Here is a 15,179-nt window from a genome sequence, read left to right on the forward strand (position 1 = left end):
AAACTAAATGCCGTAACTCGCATCGATCCATACCCCATCCCCAATATACAGGAGACGCTTTCTCAGCTGGGCTCTGCCAGGTACTTCACGGTAGTGGACATGGCGGCGGGATTCTGGCAGATAGCAATGGATCCGGCAGATGCCGAGAAAACGGCATTCAACACGTCCTCAGGGCACTATGAATGGAAAAGAATGCCGATGGGTCTGGCCAACAGCCCTGCTGCCTTGCAGAGAACCGCTGATGTTATCCTGGCAGGTCTTCTGGGGAGGCTGTGCTTCGTGTATATGGATGACATAATCATATACAGTGACAATTTTGAGAACCATTTGCGCGATATTGAGCAGGTTTTGGTGCGACTAAGAGGGGCGGGTCTCAAGCTGAAGCCCTCTAAGTGCCAATTCCTCAAAAACGAGGGAAATACCTCGGGCACGTTGTTTCAGCTGACGGCGTGCGACCGGACCCTGAGAAACTAAGGTGTGTCTCGGATTTTCCATCCCCGACTAGCGTCCGCCAGGTCCGGCAGTTTCGCGGCCTGATCGGTTACTACCGAAGGCACATAGAGGAGTTCGCCAAGCTCGCTAAGCCGCTCACCGCCTTAACAGCCAAAAATGTCGCCTTTCGCTGGGACGAAAACGCGGAGGATGCTTTTGGGGCCCTGAAAAGGAAGCTAATGAGTGCACCGCGGTTGCGCCACCCGGATTTTAATTTGCCCTTCGTTATGGCCACAGATGCGTCAAAGTTCGCAGTTGGTGCCGTGCTATCTCAGGTTATCGAGGGCAAAGAACATCCCATTGCTTTTGCTAGCCGACAGCTGAGCCCCACAGAGCAAAAGTACGGAGCTACGGAAAGGGAGTGCCTCGCCGTTGTCTGGGCAGTAAAGCACTTCAGATGCTACCTTTACGGCCGCAAATTCAAGCTAGTCACAGACTGCCACCCTCTGAAATGGGTGATGAGTGTCAGGGACCCTAGCTCGCGACTCGATAGATGGAATCTACACCTGCCGGAATACTGCTTTGAAGTTGAGCACAAATCAGGAAAGACACATCTGAATGCTGATGCACTCAGCCGCACAGCTGCCGTGGCAGCTATAGATGAGTTTGTCCCCGCAGTCGACCCCGCCGAATTACACACAGAGCAGTGCAAAGATCCTGACCTGAAGCGAATAATCGAAAGCTTAGAGGGCGCACCGTCTCACCCCGAACAGCTAGGTTATTTTATTGGCAAAGACGGCACCCTGTGTCGGCGCACGAGGCCAACCAGGAAAGGGAGACCAGAGAAAACCGCTTGGGAGAGAGTCGTCATACCTCGGTCGTGGACAGAAAGGGTTCTTCGCGCGTTTCACGATGCGCCATGCGCCGGTCATTTTGGCGTAGCGAAGACACGCAGGCGTGTGGAGCGTTTGTACTTTTGGAGTGGCATGCGACAGGATGTTAGAGACTACTGTGCGAAGTGTCATTTCTGTCTCGAAAGAAAAACACCCAAGGGACGAAGACCAGCTCCAATTCAGCCGTTCTCTGAGGTTTCGGCTCCCTTCGAGCGGACAGGTATGGACATAATGGGCCCATTGCCCACGACCACTTCCGGAAACAAGTACATTTTAGTATTTGTCGATCACCTTTCAAAATACGCGGAAGCGGTAGCACTCCCAGATCAGAAGGCAGACACGGTTGCAAGAGCATTTGTCGAACAGATCGTGCTTCGACATGGACCCCCGAGGCAACTCTTGACAGATCGGGGAACGAACTTCGTGTCGCAGCTAATGAGCAGAGTTTGCGAGCTGCTTAAGATCGCTAAGAAGCAGACAACACCGTACCATCGGGCTTGCAACGGCGCGGTGGAGCGACTGAACCAAACCGTGGCCGGGTTCCTGTCGCATTTTGTTTCGCGCGACCAGCGGGACTGGGACTTGTGGCTCCCGTATGCAATGTTTGCCTACAATTCCGCAGCACACGAGAGCACGGGCGAATCGCCATTCTTTCTTCTCTACGGCCGAGACCCGGACCAGCCTAGTGAAGTGCCAGAGGGCCCCCGTCGTGTCCCATACGCTTCACTGGACGACTATAAGGTTGAGGTAGAATCGCGCTTGCAAGTGGTGAGGGACATCGCAAAGGAGGCCTTAAAGAAAGCGGCGAAGCGCAGGAAGGAGGTGCACGATCGCAGTGCTAGAGACGCGCCGTTTAATGTGGGGGACAGCGTGTACATTGAAAACTGCCAAAGGCAGATTGGGCTAGCTCGAAAGTTCCAGACGAAGTGGAGAGGACCGTGCGAGGTTGTCGAGAAGCTTTCTCCGGTAAACTTCAGAGTCCGAGACGTGAACCGGCGCTTGATAAGGATACACGCAAATCGCCTCAAGTCGGCACCGGTTCAGTATTCACGAAATGAGGAAAGGGAAAGCGCGGATTTTGATGGGGACAGAAGTGAAGCGGAGCGCGCAGATAGTTCGCAAGAAACGCCCTCTCCTGCATTTGTTCGGCAGGCGCCAGAGGTGACGGCCGGAATGCCACCGGATTTACTTCATGCATTGCTAGAAGAAGAAGCGCGCGAGGTTGCCGCGCAGATAACGCCAGGAGAGGCTCCTGCCACGAGCCCTCGCGAGTCCCAAAGCAGACAAAGGGTCACAGACGTACTTAGTATGACTCATGAAGGCCGATATCCGCTGCGAAATCGGAAAGCTAAGTTGGACTAATGGCGTAAACAGAGCGGAGTTGTGAACTGGTTAGAATTGTGTAATGCCGCAGCTCATAACATTGCTATGTGCTTATGTGTTAAGTTATCGGAGTTGGTAGTTAAACCTTTCTGTCATTAAGTAACACCTTCACAGGAGAGCATGCGGAGCGCATGCAGAACCTGCCCTACTTCCTTTCGTTATCTATATTTTTGTCTGTGCCGTGATCGTGCTAGAAGTGGGAGCTCCTTTGTAACTGTGGCAAATTTATTTCGTCCAGTTTGCACTAGAAAGGAGAGGCTTGGGTGCTGAGTTTCATGTTTATCTGTAAAAGAAGATCAGTGCTGCCCCTGGAGACGCCAGTTATGACAGCGGAGGCATATGGTGTTGTGCAGTGGTGTTGAGTGCAGCGAACAGTGTTTTGTCGGACGCACTGTGCGAGGCGATTCAGAAAGACAAGGGGAGCCGCATGGACTCAAATGTTCGGAGAACATTCTTCTGGAGGGTGAGCGAGTGTGACGTTCCTTGTGTGTGCTACGAGGTTCCGCGTTCGACGGCGCGGCGTAGACGGAGACCCAGATGACAGCGGCATCATCAATTACCCAGCCATGCTCTCTGAGAGTGACGACCAGAACGAAGGGGTTTAAGCCCAACCGGACCCAACCGGACCCACCGCCGCCGCCGCGGGGAAACGGGCTTTATCCTCCCCAATCACCGTGGCGGTTCCAGGGGAGGCCTCCCGAGCACATCCCAGGACAAGGGACCACTTTCCCGGCCGGTGACCCGCGGGAACTGTCAGCGGGCCAGAGCGCGCCTTACCTTGAGGAGCGAGTGTCAGTTGATGGATGGAGAGCGGTGGCCGGTGACCCGCGGGAACTGTCAGCGGGCCAGAGCGCGCCTTACCACAGCCGACGCTATGCGCTACCTCGAAGACAACCTTCTTTCCCTCGGACTCAACACGTGAGGGGGCGAGACCATAAGTGCGGTGGTATGCTTGTGCGCCCAAGTGAAAGCCCGAGCCCCCCTCCTTCCCCTCCGGCGTGGGCGTCCTCACCCTAGGGAGTGTGGAGAAGAGGATATAAAAATCGACAAGCAGTACGGAAGAAGGACGCTCAGGACGACATCGTTCGCCAAGAGGGCCTTCAGCGCCGAAGCCCGACGGCGTGCAGCTTCTGCCAGCAACCGCTCGAAGCCCAACTCCGGAGCCACTCCATCGCCCCCATGAAGTCGTCGGCACGTAAGCTCGGACGCCCTAGCCTCTGAATCTTAATCATGTATAATTATTGAATATATCTGTTTGTTTAAACTGAGCCATACGGTGTCTCTTTGCCTCTCCGTCCCGTGTGAACCTGCGCATTATGGGGGTCATCACACATTCTTAAGCCTTTCTTAAGCCCAAAATGGCAGAAGTGTCCAGGAGGCAATTCAGTAACGCCAGCTATAACTGCAGTTCTACGAGGAGCCTTAAGCAACGTTCGTGTGTCTGTTGGCAAATCAGAAAAGCAGCTGTGACGTTTCAAAAGACGCAGCAAGTCCGTTAGAGAGCAATGGGATATATTGCGTTCAAGTGGCGCCCAACCAAACAGCCGAGAACGAAACTAATCAATGGTTCCAACACTTTCAATTGTCGGGACGTCGTGTCCCAATTCTTAGGAAACTGCAACCAATGCACACTGGGAAGGGCCGCTCGCCACGCCGCTCATTCTGTCGGCATCGCTAGTCACTTAATTGAGCCTGCAGTGTGCTCCGAAGGCAAGTCGGGGCGAGCGTACGAAGAATCGACCGCTTGCTCAAAAACGCTGGCGCAAGGGTCGTCTGACGAACCGCTGGCCTCGCTTGCATTGTCACAAGGAAGTGCAAAGTAGTCGGCATCACTCGCTTCGCGCCGAGTTTCGCCATCCGGTTCACCTGAATGACTCGGAATTGAGCTCGTAAAGCGAGTCTGCAAGGAGCTCGGCGCTTCCAATGCTTGGAAAAGCGCCTGAACTGCTAACCGGGCTTTGTTCCGAACAGACCGCACTTTGCTTGGTTTCGGCATTGCAACTATCTGCCGTGCTACTCGGCAGACACACCAATTATCCTTCGTGGGCATCTACAATCAACCTACACCGCTACCTAAAGACAAGGATAGTAATAGTTCAGCACAAATCGTCCGATGCTGCAACAAAGTAGTAAGGTCTAAGGATTTTCAATCAAAAAGTTAGTCAACTGACAGCAAACGGTTGCATGACATGTCGAACACATGGAATGAAACCGCTATGCAAACTGGGCTGTCACACATACTTTTGATGGACGTCGAGCCATATGTGGAGCGCAGAAACGGTAGAACACGCAAAAATATTGTGTGGTAGGCCGCCAGAACCCAACAAACCGCCAACTTCAGCGCTACCGCTGGATTGAGCAAACGCGCCGAGTCGAAGACCGCGCTACCGCGCCCCATGCGGAGCAGCGAGTATTACTGGTACTACTATGTACCGATAGGTGCCGCTAGGTGAAGCTGGCATAAGTTTTCCCGTTGTGGCTTTTTGTGCTCATACATAACCTTTCAGGCCAGCAAATATGTTTGCGTTGCCTTTCTCATGCGCCCTTTATGCGAAAAAAAAGTGATTGAAGTTTTTTTTTTTAAGTGTGGTCACGTGACACTGTATCGCGCGCCCACGGATGCCGAACGGCCTGTGCATGTCGCGGCCTGTGCCGTCGTCTGCTACAGTATGCACTTCGCTCGGCACGATTTTGGATAACTGCCTTCCCTGTAAAGCTGTCTGTCTAGTTTGCCTAGTTTGAACTACACAGTTTGCAAGAAAATGCGCCGCACGTATGCGTTAGCATTTTGGAATATGCAGGAATTAAGCTTCCGATTCGCAAAAAATGCACAGGTAACAGTATGCTTTACAACTTAATAACAAAGCGGCAGAAGAGCCTTTAATAACGCAGTAGCACTACTAGCCGCATTCTTGTATATTCGGCCTCATGAACAAGTGTATATTTTGCCGAAGCCATTAATTAAGGAGGAAGTTTAGCAAAGGAAAAGTGTGGGCGAGCGCCGAGAACTCGTGCGGCGTAGCACCTGACTGTTTCCGCATGCCTCTCGCGCTTTCCTCGGGGTCACCAGATCACAAAACCACCACTACCTCTTGGTTAAATCACAAACGAAGGCAATGTTTCGCATTATCAATGTTCCGCATTATCGCCAAAAAGCTCTTTATTGCTAATGAAAAACATTAAGAAATTCATTAAATATGGCACGCATCTTAGGATTCAGTCTTTCCTTATGTTCGAATGCGGCACAAAAGCTGCCAAAGAAAGATATATGGGCAATATTAATTGATACGGTTTGCGCGTCCAATATCCGTGTTTGCTGGACTTACATTAGAACATACTTTGCACAACGAGTATTCGCGCTTGGTGGCCATGCACAAGATATATTAGGCATCTAGATTATATATTAGGCATAGGGGAGACACAATGACAGGAAATAAATAGACAGCTATTGCATCACTGAATTTGTATACGTCTTGTGACCTCAATGTCACGTGAACTCGTTTCCTAAGCCATACATATGGCCACCGTACGGCTGTCGAAACTGAAAAAATTGGGGGTGGTTTAGCTTTGGTTACACCTGGAGTTACGCGCTAGCTACAGCTGGCCGAGTGGAACTTGGTCACGTGACCAACCATGTAACGAACCACGTGACCAGTCACGGCGCCACACCGCCGGCAGCTGCTCCGCACCACGTGACCAACTACGTGACAGCGTGGCGGCGCAGCTACGCTGAAGGCTCGAAATGCTACCGTAATATAGCTATCGCTACAAAAAGGAATATCAGTGAGATCATTGAATGCCAAATTATATGCCGGATTCAACAAATTCCACGTGACGGTCAGAGTTAGCTGTTGTCCTGGGCATCCTTGAAACGAAAGCTCTCACAACCAAAACTCTCGGTCTCTTTAAAAACAAAAATGAAGATTTAAACCGCCAACCAATCCTCACCTGTTAGGTGTAGTGGAAATCATAGGGTGCTGGTCTGGATGCCGGCTGCCAGTCGCCATAATATGCGACGCGTGCATTCCACACGACTGCCCCATGGCTGCAGACAACGGCTCCGCCGGGAGTTGCTGGTGTCTTGCGAGCACCCGCTGCGAGAATCAGACGACAACGTCCGCTACCGTTCGCTGAGAAAGCTGCCGCTTAAAAATGAATGTGGATTAGCTCAGCTAATCCAGGATATATACAAAGCGAAAGCTGTGGGCGTTCGTTGTCTTCATTGGCGTTGGCATTGACAACGATTCCTTGGAAGGTGTTTCAGAGCCCCTTTAAGTCGCTTAAGAGTGCAATCGCTGGCTGAATCTCGCGCGCCATCTCTTGGCGCTGCGGTGTATACTCCACCGTGCTGATAGTTCCGTCGCTACGATTGCTCAACCGGCTTTCGGCTGCTCGTGCGTATAGGCTATACTAATTGTCACCATTAGTTGTTGACGTTATTTGGTTATATTAAATTATTAGGTGCATTGCTGCATGCTCTTATTTCACTCTGAACCCACACAATACATTTTATCGCACTCAACTCTAGCTCTTCTGTGGTCGAGGAATAGCGCGCCCCGATTAAGACCCAAGATAAAAGTCCCCCTGGACAATTTTTCTCTTACTCGCAATTGCTTTTTTTTCTTCGATTGTCCTGTGGCTGTGACGACACGACCCTCATGGACAATGTGAATTGTCGACACGTCGCCGGACCTCGGGCTTTCGCCACAACGGCTACTCTAACGCTATCGCGATAAAATCTTCCCGCTTCGACCGCTGGCTCGTTTGCCATGCAACTGCGCACTGAGCTCGCATATTGAGATAAATTTTCTCTCTTAGCAATTTTAACAACTGCACCTGCCCGTTTCGGCCGAGCGTGACGCAAGCCCGGAATCGTCTCACGGAACAAAACCCAGACGTAGACAGCCAACTTCTTCACCTATGGGAAGCAGGAAGAAGCCTTATCAGGAGAGGGAGGCAGCAAAAATACAACAGGAAACTCAAACTGAAGATTGCCGAACTAACCAAGAAGACATCAGAGCACGCAGACACCATCGCCACGCAAAACTGGCAAGAATTTACGGAAACTCTTAGAGGAAGACCAGGCATGGCCCGAATTTGGAATATGCTAAGAGCCTTGATAGACCCAACAAAGACCAAAACGGAAAGCGGCAAGTCCATGAAACGGCTAATCCACACCTTCCCCGGAACGGAAAACTTACTAACGCAGGCACCGAGGGAGAAATGCTACGGCACAACCACACACCCAAGGCAAGACCAAGAATACACAGGAGAAGACAACCCCGAGGTGGATAGGCCATTCACCCAGGAGGAAGTAAGGGCAGCCATAGGGGAAGCCAAAAAGAATACGGCAGCATTACAAACATGGGAGACACGGCCATCGCCGAACTTACCAAGTACCTAAACGAAATCATGGAAAAAGGAATCGTGCCGGCGGAATGGAAACATAAGGAGGTAATTATGATACCCAAGAACGGCAAAAGGCTCCAAATCAAAAACCCCAGACCAACCTCCCTGACCTCCTGCCTAGGGAAGATATACGAGTGAGTGGTCAATGAAAGGATCACAAACTACATGGAGGACAAGTGATATTGCCCTAATGCCATGTTTGGCTTCAGAAGCCAAAACGTACTCCTACAATTAAAGGCGGCAGTCCTCACTGTAATATCAAGAAGTGGAGAACACACAGTACTAGCGCACGACGTAAAGAAACCTTCGATAACATGGGACATGCAGCCATCACGGAAGGTCTCAATAACATAAACTGTGGAAACAGAGCCTTCCGATACGCCAAAGCCTTCTTGACGGAGCGAACGGCGACGACAGGCATCGGAAACACAAGATCTGAAAGCTTCACGGTTCCAAACAAGGGCATCTCGCAAGGCTCAGTAATATTTACTAACATGTAATAGTAATTGCGGGGCGCTCAAGGCACCCCGCAAGGCTCACCGCTACTATTCAACGCAGCGATGACAGGACTCACGAAAGTACTCGACGAAATAGAAAACATCAGCTAGACAGTCTTGTCACGAGCAGGGTAACGTAAAGTCTCCCCTACCACGAACTAAACAAGCAAGAAACTCTACAAATCGACACTATACTACGCAAAGTGTACAAAACGGCTCTCAGACTTCCAATATTAACACCAACCGATAAGATAATGGCACTGGGAGTATCGAACACCTTCGACGACCTACGAGAAGCGCAACGTAGTGCGCAACTAGACACTCACTAAAACCGAAGACACCTGTTAGAGAAATTAGGGCTACCCCTGGGCATACAAAAAGACAAGCAGCAAACAACATCCGGGTAAGACCCATACCCAGACACATGGACCCCAATGTACGCCATGAAAGACAAGCCATAGTCCGAGCACTCAGCAGAGAATTCAGAGACGATCCCAGCGCAGTCTACACGAACGCAGCAAAGTACCGTTACCAACGCAAAACGATCGCCGTTGTAACAGACTAAGGAGGGAAAGAAATAACCAGCGGAACGATAAACAACCCAAGCACAGAGGCAGCTGAAGAGGCCGTCATTGCTCTGGCAATATCGCACGGCAACGCAACAGGACAAAACCTCGCTATATAGTGACGGACTCTAAATAAACATGCAGAAACTACACAAGAGGCAGGATCAACCGCATCTCCAATCATATTCTACACACGACGAGAAGACACAAACACTAAACATATAGTATGGGTTCCGGGACATGGGGGGATGAGGGGATACGTGACAGCAGACGATTTAGCTCGAGGGTACGTCAACCGAGCAGACTCAATACTTTGCACCACGGGCACCTTTGACCCTCTTACCCCCATGTACTCAGGCATAATCATTACAGTGGTAAGCGGAAACGCTATCCAGCCATACACAAAAGTCTATCCAAAGCGGAGGCGGTAGACTGCCGCAGACTACAAACCGATACATACACGCACCTGCACAAACTACATAAGATTTTCCCTACACAATATGTAGACGAATGTCTGTGGCGCCAGGGTAAACATACACTACAGTATGTCACAATGGCCTGCCCTAAGGCATACTTAGAGCCTCGTATAGACCACCCGAGTGTGACGCAGTGGGAGCACTTGCTGGCCAGCCAGGACGAGGGAGCGCAACGATTTCTCGTACGCCGAGCCACGATGGCAGCTGCCAAGTGCGACATCCTGGACCGAGGATCGACCACGGCGCCTAGTGACTTATAAGGGCCCAACTCTTTAAATTTGTCACAAATAGTTTTTTTTCGTCCATTCATCTGGGACGCTGCAGATGACACTATTAGGCAAGCGGTGGCGGGCATGGAGGCACACTATACACGACAGATGGCGCCAATAGGTTCCACCGCCTCCCTTTGGTGGAAACCTGCACTGTCGCCTTCGGCCCCGCGATCTCGGCGTGGAGGATTTTGGGCACGCATCGTGCGGTGCGCGCACTTGATGTGCGCGGTTGCAAAACTTCCCGCGAGGCAAAAAAAATTTGGAGGACGCTTAAGCTTCGTTGTTAAGAGAGACGCGACAGCGTGTTGCAGTGCTGCCAAGGAGCCCACGGAACACCAACGCCCGTTCGGCGCGACGCGTGGCCCCTTGGAAAATTTAAGGAAAGGACACCTGCCCCACGTATCTCGGTTGACACCCGAACCGGGCCGTAAGGGAAGGAAATTGAAATAAAAATTGGTTTAAAGGAAAGGAAACGATACCCGTCTCAGTTCTCACTGGAAACCAGTACAGGGAAGGAAAATCCCTTACGGCGTGGTTCAGGTGTCCACCTAGATGCGCCATTTTTCACTCACGGCCTGAGACCGACGACACCGGCCTTTCTGCGACGCGTGCTCCTTAACGCAGTCGCGTTAAAATTGGCTGTGGTTTAGCTCTGGTTAACCCTAGTTGAATTGCGAAATCTTCAATTATTCGGCACGCCGTCTACGCACCGTCTCATTCCGACGCTCTCGAGAACTCAAAGTCACTCTTGGACGTGGCACGACTTCTTCTAGCCGCATCTTCGTTACGAAGCTTCTCGAGTCGTGAGGCGGGTTCTTCTGGCGTCTGTTGAGCGCGTTGTCTCTTCCTCGCTTCGTTCTGTCATTGTTGCGCCTCTTTCACGCTCTCCATAAGGACTAAAATCCACTGATGCGAAGCGCATATATATGTACCCACCGGGAGGCGTACCTCCTCTACCTCAGCGGAGCACATCTGGTGGAGCACGCGGCGATGGCAGCCGCGTCGACGGCGGCGCCATCTGTTGCAGCGTGGCTGTGGTGCTGCTAGGCAACGGCGGCTCAAGGTCGTTCGTCGGCCACGGCATACGGCTTAAGTGCGCGACGAGCCAAAATGGCTCGCTGGCTGGCGTTTTCGCAACAAAATTCTCAGCATGCGATTTTACTGCAAATGAGCGAGCGGTTGAGGCGGAGGGATTTTTAAAAGGCGCAACGATTACCAGAATGTCACAAAAATACACTATGTCAGAGTGCTCTTAAATTTTCCTTAACCTTAGTTTTGTAGTATCGTACATACAGTTTTAACGTATATTTGTTTTTCTATAGCGCCTTTACGATCTACTACGTTGTCTGCTTTGTGCTTAATGCAGGTTCGCCGCTAATCAAGAAATAATTGCCGAATGAGCTGGAAACAGGTAGTTTTTACCCCCTTACCAGTGGTACCTCTATTGGAACTGTTAGTGTCCAGACCATGCATCATAGTTTCCCGAGAACGCACGAAAAGCAAGCAAACATTCTATACGCACGCGTACGCATGCGGCGCAGCTATACATATGAGGTCACTTCTAGTGACCTGATCGCCTGATCGCGTGCTCCGCTGAACTCACCCGTGCGCTGCGGCAGAAGGCTCCGCCTTACCGCAAGTCAGAAGGCGGCGAGGTACCACATCCAAAGAAAAGCATCTCTCTGGAAACGGGCACCAAAATAACTTTTCGTTTTTCTCCACCGTACACAAGTGCATGCATTCCGCTAGTGAAAAATCTCCACGGTTTGATTCAAATGACCTATATAGTTTCACCAACATCTATTCCTATGTGCCTAGCGGTGTAGTTCGTATCACTTGTAACAAAAAGGAAAGCACAGACATGCTTTAAATACAGCAGCTACATGATACCAGAGACTCCGACAATGCAGTCATGTTGCACTGACTGGTAACATATGGAACATATCGAACCCATCGCGCGCAGGACCCCTCCCCCCCCCCCCCCCCCCGAGGCAACAGTGCTGGATTTTGAGTGACGTCACGAAGGACGTGACGGTCCACCACTTTTTCGCTTTCGCTGCGAAATTAAGAACAATGCTCAGCATTGAGTCCGAACACTGCGCTCACACTCTGAAGGCGCTCCCCGCGATGGCGTGTCGGTAGCGCACACTGAAGCAGCAATGGCGGTTACTTGACGATGGAAAGGGTGGAGGGTGCTTTAGTTTATGGAGTTTAACGTCCCAAAGCGACTCAGGCTACAAGAGACGCCGTAGTGAAGGTCTCCGGGAATTTCGACCTCCGGGGATTCTTTAACGTAGGGTGAATTAGTAGCTTTGGCAATTGGCTACTGATCCCACATCAGTGTGTGCTGTTTTACAAAAAACAGACACTGGTCGAATTTTGTCCGGAGCGCGCCATGCTGGAAAATATGATCTTGAGAGGTATAGAAGCAGTGCTGGAGGTCGGGAGGATCCTGAAAGGCCTTGCGTTCGTCTAATTCACTTTTGGCAACTATTGGCACTATTGGCAACCTGCACGATACAAGCTACACGTGGTGTACAACTAAGGGGTGCCTGGCGTCATGTGCAAGTTGGTAGAGGTTCCGCCGCTGAAGGGCACTAAGGGATGTAAATCTGAAACATTGCAAGTGCCGCGCACTCACATTCACGATTCGATATGCTGTTCTATCGATACCCCTTAATATAGTTTCCTTGGACAGTCTATAGACTGTCCATTGCCTTCTACCTATAAAGTCTATAGACTATCTATAGACAAACCCTAGAGAACAGCATATAAGCAATACAAATCATATAGACATATCTGTAGACAGCCTGTAGACTTTGAATAGACAAAAATAAATATCTATAGGAAGGTAATAAAGTCTATCAGAAGTGTATAGGCTATCTATAGAAAATGTTTGTAGGGGTACGTTCCCTTATTCCGCCTCAGTAAACTGAAGGACTGCAGTTTCATTTCTCCAGCAGCAACCCAATTCCCCAACGAGCGGCCTTGAGCCTCCCTTTCTAGATAAACAGCTCATTCATTCATTCATTCATTCATTCATTCATTTCTCCAGGGTTGACACCTGAACAGGGCCCATTTAAGAGAGTCGTAAGGCAGTGCCGTAGCAAGGAGAACAACACAAGAACCAACTCTTTCCTGTATGCGCAATTTTTTTTTCATCGAGTAGGTCAAGGAAACTTGTGCACTCGTCACCCTAACGTCCTTCGACATCACCCACAGTTGCTCACCCGCGCCAGAGGAACCTCCCCTGTGAGCAAGAGCCGAGGATATAGGAGGCTGCGTCGGCAAGCACTTGAACCCGGCGTTCCACCACTGCTTCGGCGTCTTTGTTTAACGCGCTCCACAACAAAGACGGCATCGAAGCGCACGTGCCTGTAATGTGCTCAACTCTGGCGGCGGTCCTCCTCCACCTCACGTGTGAGAGCTTCCCGTCCCCAGCTGACAGGATGCGGCAGGTGGGACATGCGTCGGCGTCCCGTCAGCACCCACGCGACGAAAGCACTAACGGCGGTTCCTCAGCCTAGCTCGAACCGCCCAGCCGGTGCTTTCTGCAGCGAGGGATGCGGGAGCCTGACGGCAGACAGGAACAGGCGCGCACCCTGCAGTTTGACACGAAATGGCAATCAGCGATGACCATGACAAAGGCAACTATATCGTGAATTAGGCAAACAGGGCAATATTGGGCAAACAGGGAGATGTGTGAATAGCAGGCTAAAAGAACATGACTACAATGTTAATGAAAGCAAATCGGGCCACCTAAGCCAACACTGTCGTCACTGCAAGGTCGAGGCTGAGAAACGGGACCTTCCAAATTCGTGCATGCCACTTTTTAAGAAGAGCCAAATCATAACCCGCCACAATGATAAGATTGTTCGAGAGATTATTGAGGCTCGTAGTATTTTGCGTGCAGGTAACAAGTGTGTGAGCGTGGCATCAGTGGCATTGTCAGCTTAAAAGCTCTCCTATCTAGAACGATGGAAACCAGCGAAAGGCTGACTCATCAATCATTTTCGTTTTTCGTTTCGAGTTGTGGCTCATGTATTTATACGTAGCGACAGCAAGAAATAAACAGTTGATAGTTAGCGCTTGTGTCGTTACGTGTCTCTCCCTTGTGTCCTGTTTTGTTACGCGCTGCTCTATTTTCATGGATCACCAACTCGCCCAACAAGCAACACTTCGCGAATTAGGAACTAAAATCTCGCGTTTGCGTTGTTTATTAGTTTAGAACGCAAGCAGAGCGCGCATGCACCGGAGCATGTTTTCTGTGCGCAAATTTGGCAATATTTCGGCTACTTAAGTTTACTCTATAGTGCGTCAGCCATGAACCCCCCTCCGTCAGTGTCATGAGATCTCCTGGCCCTGGCAGTCGTTTGCATGATATAAAGACGTCACCACATAGCGAAGTCACATGAGTAATTGTTTTCGGACAATTGTCACGTGGAACATTGACCGCAAATCGGTAGTCCGACTTAGTCACTTGCTCTTATCACCCAACACGATCTGCGATCACATCCTTAATTGGTTCAAAGTTCCTTGCACTTAAACCTGACGGTGCTGGAAGGCAAGTACAAGCGTTTCAGTGTGAAAGGTGCGAAGGTCGGACTCACTAGCCGTACATCTCCAAGTGGCTAGCTTGGCGCATTTGGCCACCTGTTCTTTGTTTCTGTGTCATAATGATCACGATGAAGCTTCACCGCTTGGTTAATGGCACAAAAAAGGAAAATATACACGTATACATGAATGTTCTACACGGATAACTACAGTGGACGCGCATCTAATCTGAACTAATAACAAATGACTCGCATACACTACTGGCATACAGATTAGCAAATGTCAAAGACCTTCAGTAAAATCAGACAACCCAGAAAATACAAGCAATATGCAGCCTTCGCCCGATCGTCGCTCCCATCCGGGCACTGCGAAAAGAGCACGTGACAAAAGCGTGACCAGTGCTCGTAGGCGTGGCTAGTGCTCTCTCTGGCCACGCGGTTTCGCTTTCGCTTGTATTCCGCCCCAAAATTCCTTGCGCCGCAGCGGCGATGAGAAAAGAGTTTTTGAAAAATTGAAACAGATATGGATGCATTTTGCGCTGTGCTACAAACCTCTCTATAAATGGGGTGTCTTGCAGTAAAAGTTTATTCAATTAACACGTGTTAGTTGTATTTTGATGCACACTACCACTGACAATGCGCTCTCAACCCAAAAAGTCTTTTAAAAAAATTGTTAGCCGTAGATGAAACGCCCTGTA

The 15,179-nt window shown here is 50.4% G+C and overlaps 1 long non-coding RNA gene across 1 annotated transcript in view; it reads right to left on the reverse strand.

Annotated features, from left to right (window-relative positions):
• The window catches only part of LOC144134907 (uncharacterized), a 29,994-nt gene extending 15,143 nt beyond the window's left edge, over positions 1 to 14,851 (reverse strand). The window contains exons 1-3 of the long non-coding RNA XR_013315294.1: positions 14,793 to 14,851; positions 13,347 to 13,530; positions 11,532 to 11,610 (exon numbers count right to left, since the gene is read on the reverse strand). This is a non-coding gene — a long non-coding RNA (uncharacterized LOC144134907). The remainder of the gene's footprint in view (positions 1 to 11,531; positions 11,611 to 13,346; positions 13,531 to 14,792) is intronic.
• Between the last annotated feature and the right edge of the window lie 328 nt (positions 14,852 to 15,179).

This window comes from Amblyomma americanum, chromosome 5 (assembly GCF_052857255.1).
Source record: "Amblyomma americanum isolate KBUSLIRL-KWMA chromosome 5, ASM5285725v1, whole genome shotgun sequence".
NCBI classification, from domain to species: domain Eukaryota; kingdom Metazoa; phylum Arthropoda; class Arachnida; order Ixodida; family Ixodidae; genus Amblyomma; species Amblyomma americanum.